General features: G+C 39.5%; 1 protein-coding gene and 1 long non-coding RNA gene across 2 annotated transcripts in view; one reads left to right on the top strand and one right to left on the bottom strand.

The window, feature by feature from the left end:
* The window catches only part of LOC124168250 (26S proteasome regulatory subunit 4), a 62,371-nt gene that overhangs the window by 13,658 nt on the left and 27,607 nt on the right, over positions 1–21,106 (top strand). The gene's annotated exons all lie outside the window — the stretch shown is intronic.
* LOC124168252 lies at positions 1,377–4,464 on the bottom strand. The gene is made up of 2 exons (XR_006866885.1): positions 4,092–4,464; positions 1,377–1,935 (listed from the first exon to the last, which is right to left on the bottom strand). It is a non-coding gene; the product is annotated as an uncharacterized LOC124168252 (long non-coding RNA).

Here is a 21,106-nt window from a genome sequence, read left to right as displayed (position 1 = left end):
TTTGACGTTTGACGAGGTGCGTGGAAATCGGCTGTACGCAATACGCGAGAGTTTTGCGGGTAGCGTAATTTTCGGAGTAACCGCCTCTTTATCTACCTGATGCGAAAACTAATAATTATAACTACTGCTCATTTTCTACGTTTGCAAAAACGCTGGCTTGTAACGGAACTCAATATCGTTTTAGAACACCGCAAACTGCACTTCAACTTACTTATTTGTATTTTCTGTAAGTTTGTAGACGCTTTTAATTTTTTTGCGATTTTCTACTTAAATCAGATTTAAAATCGTAGCCAGAGGTTACAAGATGAATTTATTAACTTGATAGTGTATTTTTTCAATTAATTGTTTAGCATAAACTTCTTCCGATGATAGAAGATTTGCATTCCTGTTTTGTACTTCAATCAAGCATCAACTTATTTGCTAATATTTTATAACTTTTTCAATGTATCTGTTTTTGAACGAAACTAACGTGATACAGAATTTTCTTGACAAGTTTCGCGGAAAATATCCGTCTGTAATAATACATCTCTTCTCTGTATGTACATGCATAAGACCTGTGATTGCTCAAATGTTTATGTACTTAATCACCTTCTTTTAGGAATCCAACTTTGTTGTGAGGATTTTAATTACTACTTCAATTTTTGCTTTCCTTTGTAAACTCTATTTGATGCTTCTCGTCTCCGACTATCTTTTTACTTTGATGTCATTAATTGGAATTGCAGCTTAGTAATTAGCTGGTAAATTTCCTTTTTCATTTTTTTATTCCCGTTTGTATATTTGTGTGGTTTTCCATGTTCCTCGAACTTATTCATTGGCAATGCTACCCAAAATTCGTCCGATGGTCCTCATTTAGATGAGCCGTAGAGAGTGGAGTGGTAACAAAACTTCTGTACAGAGCTATGAAAATATCTATGTAATTATCTACATGTTAAAACGGCTATCTCCATGTCTATTTTTTTCGTGCATTTGTTAGCGTGAAGGTGACGCATTACTTCTGCTCGAACGAATCATATTTCATCTTTTGTCGTATCGTATCGTCCGTGTAAAGCTTCTAATAATTTTAACTCGCTGTTATATTAAAAGTAGGGTGGATAGAGTTAATATTTTCCGTTGTCAACATTTACGGGAATATCGAGTATAAAAATTTCACTGAGCATGCTAAGGTAAATTTTTAAGTTAGAGTAAATGTTGACAAATGTATATTCTAAATGCCCTGAATTTTTTTTATTGCTTAGGTTAGTTATAAGTAATTCGTCGCAATAAAAGACCGTTGGACATTGCAGACCTCTTAAACGAGTAATGCGTCACGAAAATCATGGGTACAAAAGGAGTGATTTATCCCCTAATATGGGATCAGCATATTATATACACATTCATAGGTTTTTCACAAGTTTTATTTCACCGACTGAGATAGATACACATTTTTTGATGACACTCATGAGTTCATCACCTCTCCTACAGCTGGGAGTGATTTCACTTATTTCACGTGGAGTAGACGTTGGCTGTGAGCCTTCTTGCGGCCATCGGTGATTCCGCGACGCTATTGTTTGCCAATAGTGTGGATTCCCTGAAGTGGATGTTTATTGACTGTTGTCCTTCACGTTTTGGGTTCCCAAGCACTAAACTCATTACCAAGCGGCGATGATACATCGCGCATTGCAGCAAAAATACGTTAGTGGATTGTGGTATTGTTGCCTAGGGTTACACCCCTCATGTTCATACACTCCGCGGCGTCTAAAAGCGGCCCCTGCGACCACCGTATCCGCCTCCATATCCTCCACGGTATCCGCCCCTGCCACCGCCGTAACCTCCGCCGTAGCCACCGCCGCGGTGACCGCCCCTGCCGTAGCCTCCGTATCTTTGTTCAGCTGTCTCCAAGTCTGCGTTCACTACCATCACCACCACGGCCACAATCACCAACAGCACCAAAAGGCCCTTTGGGAAAGAATAGAAGCCATTAGAATTCGGGGAGAAATAATATTCCCCACAATTCGGCAAGGGGATTGGATAGAGGAGAGCCTATTCCACCCCACAGAATTTGCAGCCTTTAGCTACATAAAGTTTGCTAGAATTTCTCGGCATTATATCGCATAATTTATGGGGTAGCCTGAGCTTCCCTAATTTCGATCCCGAAAAACAGTTGGTTCCACAAAACTGATGATGATTTTTCTTAAGCAAGCGATTCCAACGCCTGAATCACCGCAGAAAAAAGCCGCCACACCAGCCCAGTTTCGTCATTAAAGCCCGATCACCGTCGACCGGTCGAATATTTCCTTTTTCGCATCCCAATGCTCATTTTATAACTTACTTTGTCGTCGTGAAATTTTCACAGTAAATAGATTAGACCTTGGCCTGTATCTCATACGTAAAAATTTTAACTCTGAGAAAATGCCGACATAATATTTTCACATTTGAGGTACAGAAACAGGGTTCCTACTAGACCGTGAAAACCTTAAAGCCGTGAATTTCGTCTACCGTGAAAAAAAACCTGGAAAAAGCCGTGAATTTCGTCATTAAACCTTTAAAATAATCTCTCAAACTTGATTTTAGAACTACGATTGACAGATCAAAAGAAAAATCGAAATGTCCATCATATTTCAACGTCAGTCACGCCCAGACACTGTCCACGGATTTATCTGCACACGTATATTCGAAGCGCAATTATTGATTAGTGTGCCATGATGACACATTGACCTTAAGCCTGTAACAAAGACTGGTAACCAAAGTATTCATTAACCCTGGCGAAAATTCAGACGCTTCTTCATTTTCCTGGCACCCGGGTCCCTCCGTTTTCCCGCTGACAACCTTTAGCGAGAGCTGAATTTTTCTAACGATATGTGACGTCAGGAGAGATACCACGTTCATTGTTGCGTTTGCATTCAAGGCGTCTGTCGCGTTTGTTAAATTTTTAGTTAACGTGCGGCCGATCGTTATGCGATCAATATTTTTGCCTAAAATGGTTTATCTAAAAACCGTGAATTTGACAACATCTAGACCGTGAAAACCTGGAAAAACCGTGAATTTTATATTTTAGTTTGAGTGGGAACCATGAGAAAAATCTTCCCAGGGGTGTACTTCATATCGCCTAAACATTTTTAAGATGATGAGATAAGTTCCAAACGTGTTACACGGTGCCAATTGATACTTTTTCCAGCGGGGTGTATCCTTCTTCTTAAAAATAATCGGGCGTTATCGTATTAGTTTCCGTTAAATGGGAATTAAAATCGTTGTAATTTTCCATAACTTGACCTGTTAGCTCACCCGGTTTCAGCTCTCATGTGCCAGTTATAAGTAATGACGATTATTTTCACGTGAATTTCAAAATATGCTATTCCAAGTACGCTCCACTCACTTTTTAATAAAATAATTGGGGCTCTCCATGCATGATTTAAGTATTAAATTTCGTAAATAAATAAGCGATGCGTTTTAAATACCATGGCGATGTATACCTATAAAAATAAACAGGTAAGGCTGCTGCACGAGTCATACATACAAGCTCCTGTTACACTTTCTTCTGCGGCATTTCAGGCGTTGAAATCACTCTCTCAAGAAACAACGTCCTATGTCTCTCATCATTAGTTTTTAGGGGTCTAAATTAGGGCAGTTCGAGTTTCCCCAAAAATTATACAAGACAGTGTAGGAAATTCGTGAAGAATTAGTTTGCTTTAGGCTGCAGTTAACCGTGCTCCGTTGCCATTGTTTTAATAAATCAAGAAGATAAGCATTGTAGGCCAGTTATTTCATTAATTTTGTGGAAAATTTTATCTTCCGCGTCAAAATTTAAAAAATTTTTAAACCTTCCTCGCAAAAAAATTAACTATTCTACCGGCCATTATTTAAGTACCTGGTTCCAGTATCAAACCTTGATCAACATTGATAATGCACTTGGTCTGAAAACATAGTCGATTATATTTTTGGTACAAATATACCAATGCTTTCTATCTTTGACGTGAAATGTTATCCAAACAAAGATTACAGCTGATGATATCGTAGTCTACCTTCGTGCTCGTATTCTTCCACAAATCGTGCCTGTCGCACTGGCCCGGGAAATTGTTATGCTGCGTAATGTCACAATGTGGACTTGCACTTACCTTAAGTCCGAACATGTCTGCGAGTTGGGTTTGTCCTGTTGACTGAATACCTCGTCGTTGCGTCGGGGGTAGCCTTTATACCCGGACCACTCTGGAAGATTTTTCCCTACCCCTCTGTCCCTTTCCACGAATACCTCCTCCCCCCTTTTGTACTCCGAAACCACTTCCTTGGACGCGAAAAGCGAGCGGCCTTCGAAGGGACCAGAAAGAGGAACCACGACAAAAAAAAAAGAAACGTCGCTGCGTATCGGCAAATCCACGCCCATTCTCGCTCATCTGCCGACCACATTCGTGCGTAGTCGACGCCGTCTTTGGGGAATTCCTATCACCAGGAAAGGCGTCGGGCTGTCAGTTGGGTTTTCCTGTTATTTTCGAGAGTTAACGCATCAGGCGTCTCCTGCTATAAGTAAACATTGGAAAAATTTTCTCACCCAAGCTTGAAGACCGATACTTCATAAACCGCTGATTTGATTTTAAACCGAATTAAATCGTATTGAGGTTCTTTTATTTCTGCGTTGACTGATGGCATGCAAACTATTTTCTTGTTTTATAACTACAGCATAACTTGGTTATAACGTCATTAAAGGGACCACACAATTATTGATGCTATATCAGTTTGGCGCTGTAAAAGGGCTATTTAAATAATTAATCGATAACACAGGATAAATAAAAAGTTAATGAGATTATTGGTTTAAATTCAACTAAATTTATGAGTAATTGTGTTTTGCAATGTAAAGGAGCTAGGAGCACCTAGAAGCGGATCCTTTTTCGTAAATTCGTTACAAGATTCTCTTTTGGGGTGTCCAGTGAAAGGAGATACTGGTGTAATCGGGAAGTATGCGCCAATTTTTAAGTCGTAGAATTATGAGGGAATTATTCATGAATTTTTGCTCCAACCTTGAATTTCAAAGTCTTTTATTTCATATTCATTTCACGTAAAATCTTGCCAGTTCAAAACCCATGTTCGGGTCTAAAATATGTTTTTCATTATTTTAAGCGCAGTAGCTTAGTAGAATTTTGACAGCCGCAACGATAAGTTGTATGTCAGACAAGGCAACAGAATCGAAATGTCCAGCTCTCTTGACTCTAGTAAGATTCGTAAACACGAAGAGTAGAATGCCAGGCGACGTTTAAAATTTCTATCACTTATTCTAGAAAATTAGGAAAGTAAAATAATGCGCAAATATAATTTTATTTAAAAGTTTTAAAGTAATTTTTTGTGTTTTAAAAGTATTATCCACTGCAGTAATATTAACCTGGAATTTTGTAAATTTTCCCTGGAAAACCTGGAATTATGCATGAATTTTTCTGATTTGTTTGTCTGGACACCATGAATTATCTCAAAAACCGCTGATTTAATTTTAAAACGAGGTAAATCGTATCAAAGGTCTTTTATTTCTGCGATGACTGATGGTACGCTATTTCTGTTTTATTACTATATCGGTATGAACTCGGCTACGGAATTTGATCGTATTTTTCTGTTCACCACTCGCCATAACGCGTTTATGGCTTTGTAATAACAAAACGGATGAAGATATCAAAATTTCCCTCCCGTATGTTTAAGCTAAAAGCATATACAATAGCTATATGGAGTCTCGTGTTATTAGTGTATTAGAAATTGACGGAAATATGAAAGTGATCATTTACCGATCCGCGCACCCAAGGAAATTGCCATTTTGGCCTTGTTCTTGTTTTAGTGTTCATGAATGTGAATTCGGCCATATCCAGGGTGCGTTCAGAAAAATCATATTCCGAAATAAATTTTAAACAATGTCGACACACCAAAATATATCGTTTACGTATTATTGTCGGGTAGACGGAAAACTTTGATATTTACTTTTTACATTTCCAGCAATTTTCTAAAATACTAATGGGGGTAAGAACATGAAAATTCATGACGCTACTTTCACATGAAAATGAAAGAACTTTATTACGATGTACTTTGGTTTTGGACAAAGTTATCATGCAGTCATGTGAGCTCACTATGGTGATAATTTGATGCGTTGAATATTATAAAAGGAATTATATACGCAATTCTCCAGCCTTTTCTTACATTTTCCGGCTTTTGTCATTGAAGTTTAGTAGGAATTTGCATTTTAGTATTTTATTGGTAGAATTATGACTTGTAGCAAAAGTTAGCAAAGTAAATACTTCAAAAAGATTTCATTAGAATACTAATACTTCGTCTTCGTGAGTGTTTATTTCAATGTAAATAACACTTCCCATCTTAATACACCACATAAAAACAATCGCTATCGCCGTAGTCGGAAAATCATCTCCGTTAGACTCTAAACGCCAACTCGGATGTTTTCCTTTTTAACCATGGTCCCATGCGCAGATGTAGATAATTGCTTTTGGATTTTGGATCGCCCAGGATTTGGTGCTTTCCCGGCGAATGTTGCCGATGAAATCTTCTCGAGAAATCAGCCTGGTCCAAATGGCCATTTGGGAATCGGGTTGTTATGGTGGCTAGAGAGCTGACTTCCCATGCAGATGGTCCGGGTTCAAATCCCGAAGGTTTCGGAGATTTTTCAAAAGTTGCCGTCTTTACGTGAGTGGTTGGTGGAGGGCTCATCGAGTGCAACACTCCGTCCGTCGGAGTTAGGCAGTGGTCCCCTTGGAGTATTTCTTTATGAGTAAACTAATGGCGACGCCGGGTTTTTCTCCATCCTTCCCATATGGCGCAAATGACCTTAGCCACGAATATTACAGAAGAGAATCCTCACGTCGGGCTCTGAAAGTGTTGTCACCCACCGCTCATTTAAATGGGTTTACATAAGACTCCACTCGCGTCGCTGACGGACCAAGTGATCTGAATCTCACGGCCAGCCATCCATCCTACCATCAGGCAGGCAATAATCACAGGCCAACAATGAAAAAACTTTTTTACTGAAAATACCTTATTCTTATGTTTTTTAAGTTGATGAATCCAAATATGATGGTTTTAAAGTTGTATCACCCACCATTTATCCACATTTTACAGTTAAATTTATGAAATCAAGCAATATTTTTAGAATTTAACAGCTTTTTTATAGTTATAAAAAAATTGAAAAAGTAGGTCTAATGAACGAAGATAATGGGGGTTTACTGTTGGTACTTCACCGAGAAGTTCAGCAAGCGATTCATCGCAGAAAAAGCTACACAAGAAGCTTCAAGGAAAAAAGGGAAAGAAAATGTTGACCAATTCCAGTCGACAAGTGAACCCTGTATTATCACGCTGTAGTAAATGCAAACAATTTTATCACGATGTAGTGAACAGTAAATACAAACAATTGTATGCAATAACACAGTGTTTCATTGATTTCCCTATATACCGTATAGGGGTATTAGACTAAATATTAAAATACATATTGCTTGTAAACTATGGGTGATACAAAAAAACTAAGGCCAGTTTTGGATTCGGCACATAAAAATCTATAAAGATCAGCTATCAAAATAAAAAAGTTTTCAAACAAAATTTTTTGTTGGCCTGTGTAATTTCCGTCATGACACGGCTGATTTCCCTAAAAGACATCATCCGCTTTTGTGCATGTTTACTTTGAGGGTGAAATATACAGACGTATGAATGGGGTTCAGTAGACGAAGCACGTATGAACTGTGTGTATTCTTACACGGGGAAACGACGAGTTTCGCTGCCTCCTTTCGAAACCTGCAACTCTCCGTTCGCCCTTGTGAAGTGGCTTCCACGTTGCCCTTGAAGAACGTCTGCTAAGGACCAAACCTGTGAGAGCTGAATACACTGCCCATCCCTACGCTTGGAAGCCCTCTTTTGTCCCTCATTATTTTATTCGTGGCTTTCTCGCAAATCAGGGCCGTTCTTTCGCCTTCGCTTGACTTTTCCGCTGGACTGAGCCCCTAATTGTTTGGTAGTGATAGCTGTGCTGAGAGTTCCCATCTGCCGAAGGTGGTTCGTTCCGAAATCATGGTTATTACCCAAATTTTCCTCTCCTTAAATAGAGTTTTGCTGCGGTGGAGAGACAGGATTTAATTGTGGCTTGCCGTTGTTTGTCTTCCGTATAGGGTAGTTTCCTTCATCAAAGAAAACGAAAGGCATTGATTGCGATTCGTTATTCACCATTAGTGTATTCATAATATACAAATTATTTGGTTTTAGAAATACCGGTTCAGACGAATGGCAATGGTCAATTTTTTTCCTCTTTTGAAAAAGGCCAGATTGGCGCAGATGCGATGTCACTCCACGTGACGTCACAGGGACCTAGTTTCTATACGAGTAGATAGGAGTTTTACGTCGTCTGAGATAACCAATGCATGCATGAGTCACAGAGCTCAGGGAAACATGTCTTAATAATTACTTATTAAAACTGGCTTAGGTCGGAAAGTTTTCTTCGTTTGATAAGGTATTAATAATCCTTATTTAAGCCAAGCGCTACCAGCTAGCAGGGTACTCTGCTACCTGCCAGCATCCTGCGTCGTATCAGCGCTCAAAGCCTCGCCCAAAGGTTAGCTCACTTACAGCACCGGGAACCAGAACGACGTCACACGGAGTTTTCCCGGCATTCATACTTAGCCGTCGCGTTTTCGCGCGCTTGAAAATGTTCACTTTTCATTTAATCGCGAAATATAGATATCGTCATTTAAAAATCTAAATGCGTGAAATACGTACTCCAGGAGTAATAATCTTTCGATTTAGGCAATAAAAAAATAATAGGAAACCACCTTATTGTGGGCAGGCTGTTTTTTGGCCGTTTTTCGTCATCCGAAGTAATAGTGCCCCAGGTGTTGTTGCATGTCCACTTGCTCCAATATTTAACATTTGTGACGAAAGTTAGTCACTTTTTTCTCTCTTACGCGTACTAGTATCTTTGTTTTCTTGTTATTAATATTCATATTATATTCCTGAAACACATATACGTTGAGCTCTATGGGTCATTCTCGTTCCTGCTAAGATAGCTTTTTATTGAGCTAGCTGCAGCGTGATTTAATTTTAGCCTATACTATGAGTGTATGAATTGGTAAACCATTTGACAAGCTATATTATCTCGTTGTGTGAAACGTACTTTTTCGGAGTGAGTTTCTCAACTGTTCGTGACTTGGGGATGCGGTTGACACGCAAGGCTCTACCGTTTAGCGGGTGGACTACCATGCAGGGTGTCCTTCTTAGCTCATTCCCTTCACATCTGTTTCGTGTAATTTTAGTATGACGGTTATTTCACTGCTTATGAAAATGAGTAAAAAAATAGCAATAGCATTATTGAATATATCTCTCGGCATTATCATGGAGGACTATGATATCTCATAATTATCCTAGAGTATTGGATATATTTGCCTGGCATTATTATCTCATGATCAGCTGATATTCTGCTTTGAAAGTGAACATTTAACTTAGAACAATATAGTAGTGCTTCCCGATTATTTTTCTTCGTCTACATACTTCCCGCTAGACGCCTAAAAATGCGTGTGGCAGGGGGTGTTAAGACACCTGCCGGTTACATGTATAAAGCAAATGCTCATACAAAATTACGACTATCATTTATTAAAGTCCTTTATGTTTCGGGGGAAAATCGAATTCCCATATCTATCCGTTCAGCAAAACATCTCTTTATTTATCGCTTCTGTCGTACCTGGATATATAGTGCGGCTCTAATATTATGTTCTCCGTGTCGCTCTGAAAGATATCCATCCTTAAATGTTCAATCAATGTAAGCCTAGCGCGCAGCCTCCGAGTCTCCAGCGGCCCCGAGCCTAATTCGCTCAACATCTGGGTAACGCTGTCTGAACGCCCGTAGCGGTTTTTGACGAACCGCGCAGCCTTCCTTTGTATTTTGTTCAGTTCGCGGATTAAGTCCTTCTACTCCGGATCCCATACTCTCGCTGCATATTCAAGGTGTGGTCGGTCGAGTGCGAAATAACACCTTTCTTTTTTTTCTCATCCGAAAATCTTCCCTCAATACGCTTGATGAATCCTAACATTTTCAGAGCTCTGCTACAAATACTCCTTTTCGTGCGCTGCTAAGGGCAGATAAAATAAATCTCAATGATCATCTGATTCTCAGTGAAGTGGACGAACTTCCCTAGCACTATTAATCTTTTTTTATATCACGAGGCCGTACGCCTTTTTTCGTCAATATTTTGTATTTTTTTCATCACGATTTCCAAACTTGTATCACTTGTTGTGTTTTTTTTTAGGATCGTATTATTTACATCGGATGAAATGACTGAGCAATTGAAGCAGCAAGCTTAAATTTATTCCCATTAAAAGCATACTTTTATCACGTAAGTTTGATACTTCTAAGCTGCCTCAGCAAATTCGGTATTATTATGCAACATCAAGGGAAGTTCTTTTTTTCCCTATGTTCCAATTAGGTGTTACTTTTGATTGCTGGGCCTATCCAGGCTTAGATGCTATACGAGTAGTCAGGAGTTCTACATCGTCTAGGATTACCAATGCATGCATGAGGCACAGCGCTCAGGGAAACATCTCTTAATAATCACCTATTAAAATTGCCTATGGTCGGAAAGTTTCCTTTGTTTCATAGGGTATTAATAATCCTTATTTAAGCCAAGTTCTACCTGTTAGCAGGGTACTCTACGCTATCGCCATGCTCGGCTGCAAGCAGCGTGGATCGTAGCGGCGTTCATAGGTGGACCCAGGTGGCCTCACACAGCAGTGGCCAGACGTCATACGGGCTTTTCCCAGCATTCATACTTAGCCGTCGCGTTTTCGCGCGCTTGAAAATTTTCACTTTTCACTTAATCGCGAAAAATAGATATCGTCATTTAAAAATGTAAAAGCATAAAATGTGTACTCTAGGAGTAATAATCTTTCGATTCAGGCAATAAAAAATTAATGGAGACCACCCTATTATATTCACATGGGCTTGACCTATGCACAACCATGACATCGTTCTGTAGAACTGGCTGTATTCCAAAAATCCATGTATGCTCCTTTTGAGTGCAAACAACTCCTTTTACGTAAACGTTCAAACGTGTGGTGTCGCAACGCATTTTATGATACAGTGTTTAGAGAATTTTATTTTATTATTTCAATGTGACGTAACTCGGTGCCCTCTTCATCTTGATCCTCAACCCTCAGCGATTATCTGCACGCGCTAGGGCAATTATTCATTGGTCACTTTATATACAATGTGTCATCATGTGTTCCTTATGTTGCGCAGTGCGTTCGGGAAGGTGGTTTCAAAGTGAGTCAAAACGTGAATTCCCACGGCAAATTGAAACGGACGCTATCTCTGGGACGCTATTAGCCTCTCCCTGGATGATGTGAGCGTTGTTGTGGGTCAGAGGATTGTTGCATCTTTTCCTTCTCAAGGATGGTAATACATTAAAAAGTCAACCAAACAATATAGCGGTCGCAATATTTCATAATCTTCAGCTAAGTTTAATGCGTGTTTTTGGGTGTGAGCGATTTATGTTGGTTACGTTTTCATATATTTTGAAGTTCCCATCTGAAAATCCGTTGGAAGTTATCTTCGATTAACATTCTTATGCTTACGGCCTTATTTCAAAAACAAACAGCAGCCAATAATCTACTTTTTGATTCATCATGTACAAAATGGAAAGAAAAAATGCACTATTTCCAGTGTCATATTTTTCTAAACCATTTCCATACGGTTATTGTGATATTAAAGACTATGGTTTGGGTTGTGCCGACTTATTCTTATTTTTTTATTATTGACGAAAGAATTCCTGAATGAAGACCAGTGCTCGGGCTCGGCGAGTTATAATTTTTTTTCCATTCTAGATCTCTCCAGATATTCAAATATTTTTCACCTTTTTTAAATATTTATTCATTTTTACAACTGTTTCGTTTAATGAGAAGACATTCACAAGATTCTGAAAGCAAGTAATTTGTAGTGATCAAGGTTTTATACTTTGGCTCTGGCATGAATTACCTTTCGCATAAATTTGGTATTTTCTTAATCAGTCGCGTAAAGCTTACAAAAGTATATTTTTCGTCTAGCATTCATCTTTGGCCCTTTTTTCCTTCCGAATTGGCCGTGGGTGCTTGGCATTACTGTTATCTATTTCCGTGATATATGTCGCTATTTGTGTGGGAAGCTTTATTTAAAATTAAATGATTTATGCGTCCTGCTTTTTACTTAAAGTTCATCGTTACTGTAGAATGACTTGATTCAATTTGCATGTACGGAGCACATATTTCTTAAATTTTAAGTGTTTTGATCTTTGGTATAAAAAGTAAAATTTTCTCTGTAGTAAAACTTAAGTTAAATTACACATTACTCTGAGCAGGCCTAAACAGCATGAATTAAAGGTAGCACTCCACAAGAAGTTTTAAGGAATGATTCTGGTTTTAAACACTCAGACGTTTTTTTTATTTGTGAAGTGCAATCGTTCGCCATACATGTTTGCATCATAAAAAAAAATTCTAACGTTTGTTATTAACTAAAATTAGCTAAATAATATAGTTATGATGGAACGGGTGGAATTTTAAGCATTAAGAGATGGATCAGCAATTAATACAGCCCCATCAGTTTCACAAATTTTATTTTACATTTTCAAGGATGGGTACACATTCTTGGATGGCACTATGTAGTTCTTCTCAGGGCTCCTGCTACTGCAAGAGGTGGTTTTAGGCGTAGATTACTCAGCGGCAGTGAGCCTCCGCTTATGTGAGTCCCTGGTGGTTGCGACGGCTGGTAGTATTCGACGCTGTCGTTAGCAATTGCTATGGATTCACTGCATCGGTTGTTTTTTGCATGCATCCATCACACAGCGTCTTTAGTCATTTTTACGGGGAAAATTAACTTTTGTAGGTAGTATGTTTGACAATTTTTTACCAGGGCATTAATGCCCCTCACTTTTCATATCCTGGGGGCTTCCATTTTATCCACGGCCGTATCCGCCGTAGCCGCCCCTGTAGCCACCATATCCGCCTCGGCCGTAACCGCCTCGGTAACCCCCGCCGTAACCACCTCGGTAACCTCCTCCGTAACCGCCGCGGTAACCTCCTCCGTAACCGCCGCGACGACCATATCCTCCATACCGCTGCTCCGCCGTTTCTAAGTCCGCATTCACAACCATCACCACCACGGCTATCAGCACCGCCAGCACCAGAAGGCCCTTAAGGAAAGAGATGTCATAGGATGAGATTAGCGAGAAAGCAATTGCAATGGATATTCCTTAGAAAACACACGAATCTTACAAAATAGGATCCTCAAGTCGGTCTCATAATATGTTGTCAACCCTCGCACATTTAAGTGGGTTTCAAAAGTCGCCACTCGAGTCGCTGACGGACAAAGTGATCCGAGTTGCAAGGGCAAATAAGGTATAATTAGGCGTGTTAACCGAAAAGATATATGATGATATGATCTATCAAATTCATAAAAGCTCGATTCTATTCCTGGTAATTGCAAGCATTATACTACAAAATATTGGGGGAGAAAGCGGATCGCATTGCACTTATCACCACGCCGCGGACATTTTTGAAAACCGATTAAAATGCGACCGTAGTGACAACAGAAATCTGGCTTCTCTGATATAGAATTGGAGCAATACTTGAGCAATGTAAAACGGATATATTTTTAGAGTGACTCTGAACATCATCTTACTGCCGCACTATATTCCCATGTGTGACAGAAACGATATTTTTGAGAGTAATTTTACCAGTCAGATAGGTTTAGGAATAAGTTTTACTTCGAACAATAAAGGACTGAATAAAATCCAAATAGGTCGCATCCAGGCTATAGAATCTCTCACTATGCTAATTTCTTTTTTATTCTCTTGAAAGTTTAACGGGTACTATTCTCAACGCCTTTCGACTTACGAAGGTGCGTGTGGGGTACCATGTTCAAGATGTACTGGGAACTTCGCATCGCGGTTATAGATTCACCCCTTGCATCGCCCTTCGTACATTTGAGACCCCTGCGTCCATTTCCTTGAATAGAGTGTGTTCACTTCGTGTCTCTTCTCTAATTGCTGTGTATACTGCAAATCTCCGGTGGAAGGGACCAACGCCATCTTCTCCTGAGTTCTTCTTGTCACATTAGCCACGAGGAGTGTACATAAGACTGTTGTCATCAAATGGTAATTTTTCGTGCCGGAATAAACACAAGTATTCTCTAAACATTTTTGATCGAACTATTCATTTGAAAATCGTCGTATCGATATAAGTCGCTCGTATTGATATGATTTCTGCTAGTAAGCAATCTTGGAGGTTTATTCCTTTGGACGCTCGAAAAAAGTCCTAAGTCGTGTCGCTGGGGAAATAACGATTTTTTTTGTTGTGATCATATGCTTAATGATATTTTATATTCTGGTAGAATCGTATGGAGAGATGGAAGTCCGACAAATCTCATTTTTATCCAGCGAAATAAGCTTCTTTCGTACGTACTCTAAGCTCCTCCTTAAACGTAACTCTGTTGACAAGTGATAGGCATATCCTTTACATATTGAGATTGTAATTCCATCAGATTTATTGTTAAATCTCCGTTGATATTTTCCACAGCGGAAAGCAAAATTCCATTCAATCTTTTATACAGATACGTGTTCAAACAGTCACAGTATCAGTGGCTTCGTGGTGAATGATGAACGGCTTAGATTGGGAGGAATACGGAAACCATTTGTTCACAAACTATGGTCGTATGACTTTGTGAATTTTGTTCCTAATTAATCTCTTTATTAGACATGTTTCATCATTACTGTAAATTATAAAGTCGAAGTTGCGAAGCAGTTGTGAAGAGACCCTTCTTCCGTAATTAAATTATCGAAATTTGGAATTTTCTGGTAATAGTATGATATGTTGAAAACTCAAGTGAAATTTTTCGGTCGCTATTCAGTGAATAAATAAGAATGATTAATGCATAATAGATAATAGTAATAGTTATTTAATTGTCTAAAAAATATGGAAAACTCGCAATATTATTCATTCATTTAGTACACGCGTTTTGTTCCTCTTGAACGGAGAAATATTTAAACGCCTAAATAAGGATCCTCATCATAACTGGAGGGTGTATGCCTGGAGAATATCATACTATCTTTTGGTAAAGTTAAACATTTAGTGGATGCTATCAAGTATTTTCGTTGTAGAGAAATCATCGGAGGATGATTTTTCCACGGTTTTACTCTACATTTGGATGTTAATTGGAAGCCGCGTTATTTAAAGTTATGTAATTGACATTTACCTATGACTTTTCTGGGATGATTCCAATCACATAAGACGTCATTATGTCAAATTATAATATCAAGCGAAAGCTTTAAGGCCGTGTCACCTATGTGATATGTGTATATGCTGTCCCCCTTGGCCTTACTCTTAAGGAGTGCAAGGTAAAGAAAAGGGATTAATACCGTATGCACTGGATAACCCCATTCCTTCATTTAACCCCATTTATTTACCTTGCAGCTTTGCCTCGTCTATAAGACCTTGAAGGATACTCTGTTTATGGCCGCTTCAGATCATATGTTTCCGTGTTAGTGTGAAAGCAGGTATTGAATTTAATTACTTTAACTTGGCTTTTGAGGCCCGCATTTTTTTAATAGCATGCCCTCATCCATTCTTACGTACATGGCGCACACGTAGTATTTAATGTGTATTAAGAGGACCCATTACTGCCTCTCAACTGGTCATATTCTCACTTTTTTCGAGACGTATGAATTATTTTAAACTTAAGATATTGTCTTGAAATATTATGGTTTTTTAAGGGAGATCCTTGACGGCATTATCCTATACATCAAGTATAAATATTAAACACTGTGATGAAATTTTCAATTTTAAGCGGTTGAATATGATAGTGCTATTGCTGGACTACGACCCTTAGAAAATTCCTACTTAGCGGTTTTCGGAGATTACATGTGACCGTTTTGGGAATGATTTTTTTTCGTGTCCCCTTTCTATCTGTCGCTTGAGCGCTGTCTAATTTCGGAGGCTGACATCTTTTCTCTCGTCCCCCTACGTCTAGTAACTATTTTGCCAGTCCTAGGAAGCAGTTCATGCCTTACTTAACATATGCTGACTAGACGAAAAGGCAAGTTACTTTTGGCCATTTTTTTCTTTCATTATCCTCGTCGACGGCTGACACTATCGGCATCAGATACAGCCAAGTCCCTGTCATGCCAATACCTGATAATTATGCTGTACCGTGGGAACTTTAGGTATAAGAATGAAACGGTGGAAATTAGAAAGTTGCAGTATTCATCGAAACTATCCTTGTGTACCAAATCGTATCTTGTCCAACTCTGAACGATAGAGGGCGTTTTTCATTGGAAGTCCTATTTCTCAGGAGTTTGGTTTTTCGGATTTGTGTTTACTTGGTTGTGGTTGTGTTACAGATGTAAAATCTGCTTAAAATATTTTAAAATGGATTACTCTTTGATACTGTTACGTTGATACCAGACGGTGGTCGGTGGTATTTAATTCCTTTTTAGTAGCAGCTAAGTTTTAAGTTTGTACTATAATAATTCAGCTAAATTTTAAGCCACAAATGTTGAATTAAGTTATATCAAAGTTTCCATCAAGCATAAAATTTAGCTGCTCGGAGTGATTGTTGGCTTTTTTCGGGAAAGCTCGGAATGTCAGCATCACACGTTTTTGGAAAGCCTCCTGCTGGTAAAAATTGTCAGCTTGATTGCTGAGTTAGGAAGAAATGAAAGAACTGGAAATACCGTGGTGAGGTTTCCCTATTCTTTAGGATATGAGATGCACTTAATTGCTCTGGATTGAACGATATTAGACCCCTGCGGTTGGTGTTAGGGAAGGTAATGGCAATGTGGACTTATGCACTTACCTTGAGTCCGAACATGTCTGCAGTTACGCTGTATCGGTCCTTGTTCACTATGTTCTCGGTGGGGCATCCGGCGTGTGCTTTATAAGTGGCCTGCCCCTCCCAGGTCCATTGCTATTACCCCTACCTGCACCTCTTGCTTCCCCTAGAGTCTCGAGGAGGTGCTGCCATACCTAGCGCGCTGAAGAGGGAGGAAAGGTGCAGAAAAAAAAAACTGCCTTCGCTGCGTGTCTGTGGATGCAGTGACGAACCCATCTCACGCCGACAAACACGCGTCCTTACTCAGTTCTCGCAGAGACTGGGGAATCCCCTTCGTGATCTTCCACCAGGGACAGTCTCAGCTGATTAACTACTCACACAACGGGCGCATCAACATCATCACTGGTCAACAATCCTAGGATTGGTTTGACGCAGCTCTCCACTCACAAGGGGAATACACGTTCTTCAGGTCGCGGATCGAGCTCAAATTTTGCTATTCGGTAGATCATGGGTATAAATGTAATATGCCGAAGCGAGACGACGCACTTCTCGTAAAATTCCGAGAAAAAATCAGTTAATTTAATTAACCTACGTATATCTTCTCTTTCACATCCTTCTTTACTTGTTCCATATATTTTGTTCTAGGTCTTCCTTTTCCGTTCTTGCTTGTCCCTCGACGATTGTCTTCATCAGGCCATCATGTCTCAAGATGTGGCCTATAAGGTTGTTCCGTCTTCTTGTTAAGGTTTTCATGAGGCTTCTCCTCTCTCCTACTCTTCTCGGGAGCGGCCTCTACTTTTCTACATTTAAGATTGTTTTGCACGTCTTCACAAATATTTTTTATCCACGTTTCTCTGTCCTTCCGCGCTTTTCGACATATTTCGTTCCTTATTCTCTTGTAACAATTGTCTTTCCTCTGTTTTCCCAGCCTTATATTTTCTTCTTTCTTCAATGAAATCTAGCGCATAGTGATGGAAAAATGTCGGTCAAAATAGATTTTTCGATCAGTCGATTTTTAATCTAGATGGAAAGCTCGAATTTTAACAAAAATCGAAATTTGAAACAAAAGTCGATTAATCGAAAAAAATCGACGGTTCATTTTGAAAAATAAAATCCAAGTCGTACAAAATCATGGTTATAATTCATTAGAAAAACACTTAAAATTCACGTTTGAGTTGTAGAAAAAAATCCCAAAAAATCTACTCAGAATGCATGATTGAATAATTAGTTATAAACATTTATAAATGCAACCATATTAAACATTTTGATATCACCCCTTGGTGCCATTCGTCTCCGCTGAAACGTTTAAGAAAGATGAACTAATTGAAATGCTTTCTTAATGATCGAGGACGTGAATTTTCAATTTTACCGGACGTAGGTAAAGTCTTTCACATGGGACGGATGACGTTATCAAAGGCAGGTTGTGACGCTGCTGAGGGCAAACGAAATGGTCAAGATTGTAGTTGAAAGATCGAGTTTGAATGGAAACTCGAAGATCATGGCTCTATCTCTATTTCCTCAATCTTTGACTTTTGATACTCAATTTACGATTTAAATATAAATCGATTTTCCCATCAGCACGCGCCTACGATGGCCAGTCACGTTTTAAGTTAAAGTTTCGGGCGGCACTTGGTGGGATTCCTTGATAAGAAAGACACTTAGAAAATCATCTTAGAGCCCCATTATAATTTCAGGTCCGACATAATTGATAAATTAAGAGAGATATTTTAACGAACGGTTAGATATGGGGATTCGTTTTTCCCCCGAACCATAAAAAACTTTAAAGGCCGTTTTACACGGGGCACGGAATTGCGCAGGTTTGAGCTGCATTAATTTCTAAAATGGCGTGGAATTGCGCGAATGCATGAACGAAATTAAAACAGTGGTTATTTTGCCGTCTCGCATCCACGCATTCTCGCATGTGTTCTAGCAATTCACCGCTTTACCCGACTCAATTTCGATTGCGCCTTCGCACGTACGTCAGATTGCGCAATTCCGTGTACCGTGTAAAACGGCCTTAATAAATGATTGTCATGATTTTGTTTGAGCATTTGCGTTATACTTGTAAACGGCTGGTGTCCTAACGCTCCCTGCCACAAACCTTTTAGGCGGCTTGCGGGATAGTATCGATACCTCCGCTGCACAAACGCTCAACAATCGCCCACCGAATCAAATGCGCTCATCTATAGTCTGTATACCGTAGGGTGGCGCACGGGCCCGCATTCTATCTTAGTGGGGTCGCCAGCGCTCGGGGGAGGAAAGGGCCGACCATAAAAACTATGGGACCGACTCAGGTAGCTGGCGGGCCCGTGCGCCACCCTACGGTATACAGACTATAGATGAGCGGATTTGATTCGGTGGGCGATTGTTGATCGTTTGTGCAATTGAGGTATCGATACTACCCCGCAAGCCGCCTAAAAAGGTTTGTGGCCGGGAGCGTTAGGACACCAGCCGTTTACAACCTAACGGTATACAGACTATAGATATAGATATCAGAAACTTAAGAACTTAATTCAAAATTCCACATGGTTAAGGATATATTGACGCGACCGGTTTCACGGTAGAGCAGAATTATCTGGTAACCTTAAATCGTTTCTACATTGTAAAGGGAAACTGTTCGAATATCTATCCGTATTCAATGGCCACCTCCATAAGAGGTGCCCCCGGGAACCGAACTCTTCTCCTACTTCTTCAGTTCCCTGAAGTTCCCTTTGTGCTTCAAGAACTTATCTCTAGAGCTTCTCGGAGAACATTACCTTCAATTTTACCCTCCATTGTAATTTTATAGTAATCACATTGTATTATGTCGTGGCCTATCGACCGGGTCCTGGTTTCCATGTATATTAAGTGTGTAGCGTGTCAATCTGCCTGCGTCGAACGTAAATTTCGTGCCCCCCTGCCTCGCACATTAGTTAACTTAGCTTCCACACTGAAAAGTAGTTATAAATTCTCTCAATAGATACTGTTAATTATGCATTTTTGGCAGAAATTCCTTTAAAGATTCTGGTCTAGTCGATTACATGATTCACCATTTAAAAGTAGAAAATCAATAAAGTAAAAAGAAGATTAAAAAATAGTTTTTCATCACTCAGATAGTAAAGCTTGGGTGCTGATAGATGTTTACATTTAACATTGCGTGCCAATCCTTACCCTTCAGACTCTTCCGCACTCGTAATTAACCTAATCAGCACCCAGTCTTTATTCTCCGAGTTATGAAAAGCTTGTTTTTACTATTTTGTGCATTTTTTGCTTTTTTGGAAAAGCGTGTTTTTTTCCCTTTTTATTTTTTTAATTCATCTTATGTTGGGTTGACGTGGAATAGCCCGTAGAAAATATCCCCGTTGCATATTTATCTGCCGTCTGCAAGGTTTTCGCAGTGGTCATGGCAAAATTAATATTAATACATAGTTCCATGGCCGCGGTACTTGCCTTTTTTAAGTAAGAGGTTGGGGCCCCATTACGCTCCCTTGCAGCACACTTCGAGGCCTCACGCACTTAAAGGTCAGCAAGCATTGCTCCTTTCCTCTTTTCCACGCTCACTTAAGCGACGGGAAGCGCACGATTTCATGGGATAATGTGCGCCTTGCTCCCAGATTCGTCAGCGCCCTTGTGGTCTTGACCCCCGTGCACCTGACGGGTCGTAAAACATATCTCGCACGCGACTTTCATCCAGCGAAACCAAGTCGCAACGAGGAAAAAAACTGGTGTCCAGCTCTTCCGCCCTTTCTCCGAGGTAGTGAGTGAGCCGCAAATTTTCTGATATAATTACTTTTGCCCTTGGTGGTCATCTCTTCTTTGATCACGCGTTTCATTACTATTTCAGTTCGTATTGGCGTCAGCTACTTGTTATTCAACTTGAGTCCTCCGTTAGAGGTATAATTGCTCTTTAGAAGTGTTAATGCGTTTTACCGCACTGCCCAATGCAAATTTAAACTTTAATCATGATTCTGCCTTTATTTTAATTATATAATCGGAGTTGAAAATATATTTATAAAAAATTTCCAGTGTGATGAGGCCTCGCTGAAAACTCTCGGAAGCAATTTCACGCAGATCTTTCTGGATTTGATTCGCTGGATTCATTTGCTGGAAGTTCATGGGATGTCTGTGGAAATGACAATGGTATCTTGAAAAACCTAGTACGCTGTAAAATTCAAATGGTGATTTTTCTCATCATTTTACGTATGTTGTTTTATTCTCATGTTTCTGTCCATCGCTCTTTCACAAATCATTATTATTATTAATATCATCGTCCTTTTCATTAAATTTATAGTTTTTTCTGATGTGAGTTTTTTATGTGAAGAGTATGGGTTCTCACCAAAG

This window comes from Ischnura elegans, chromosome 11, assembly GCF_921293095.1.
Source record: "Ischnura elegans chromosome 11, ioIscEleg1.1, whole genome shotgun sequence".
NCBI lineage: Eukaryota > Metazoa > Arthropoda > Insecta > Odonata > Coenagrionidae > Ischnura > Ischnura elegans.
The sequence above is the reverse complement of the archived record's forward strand: the minus strand, read 5'-3'. Positions and strand labels throughout refer to the sequence as shown.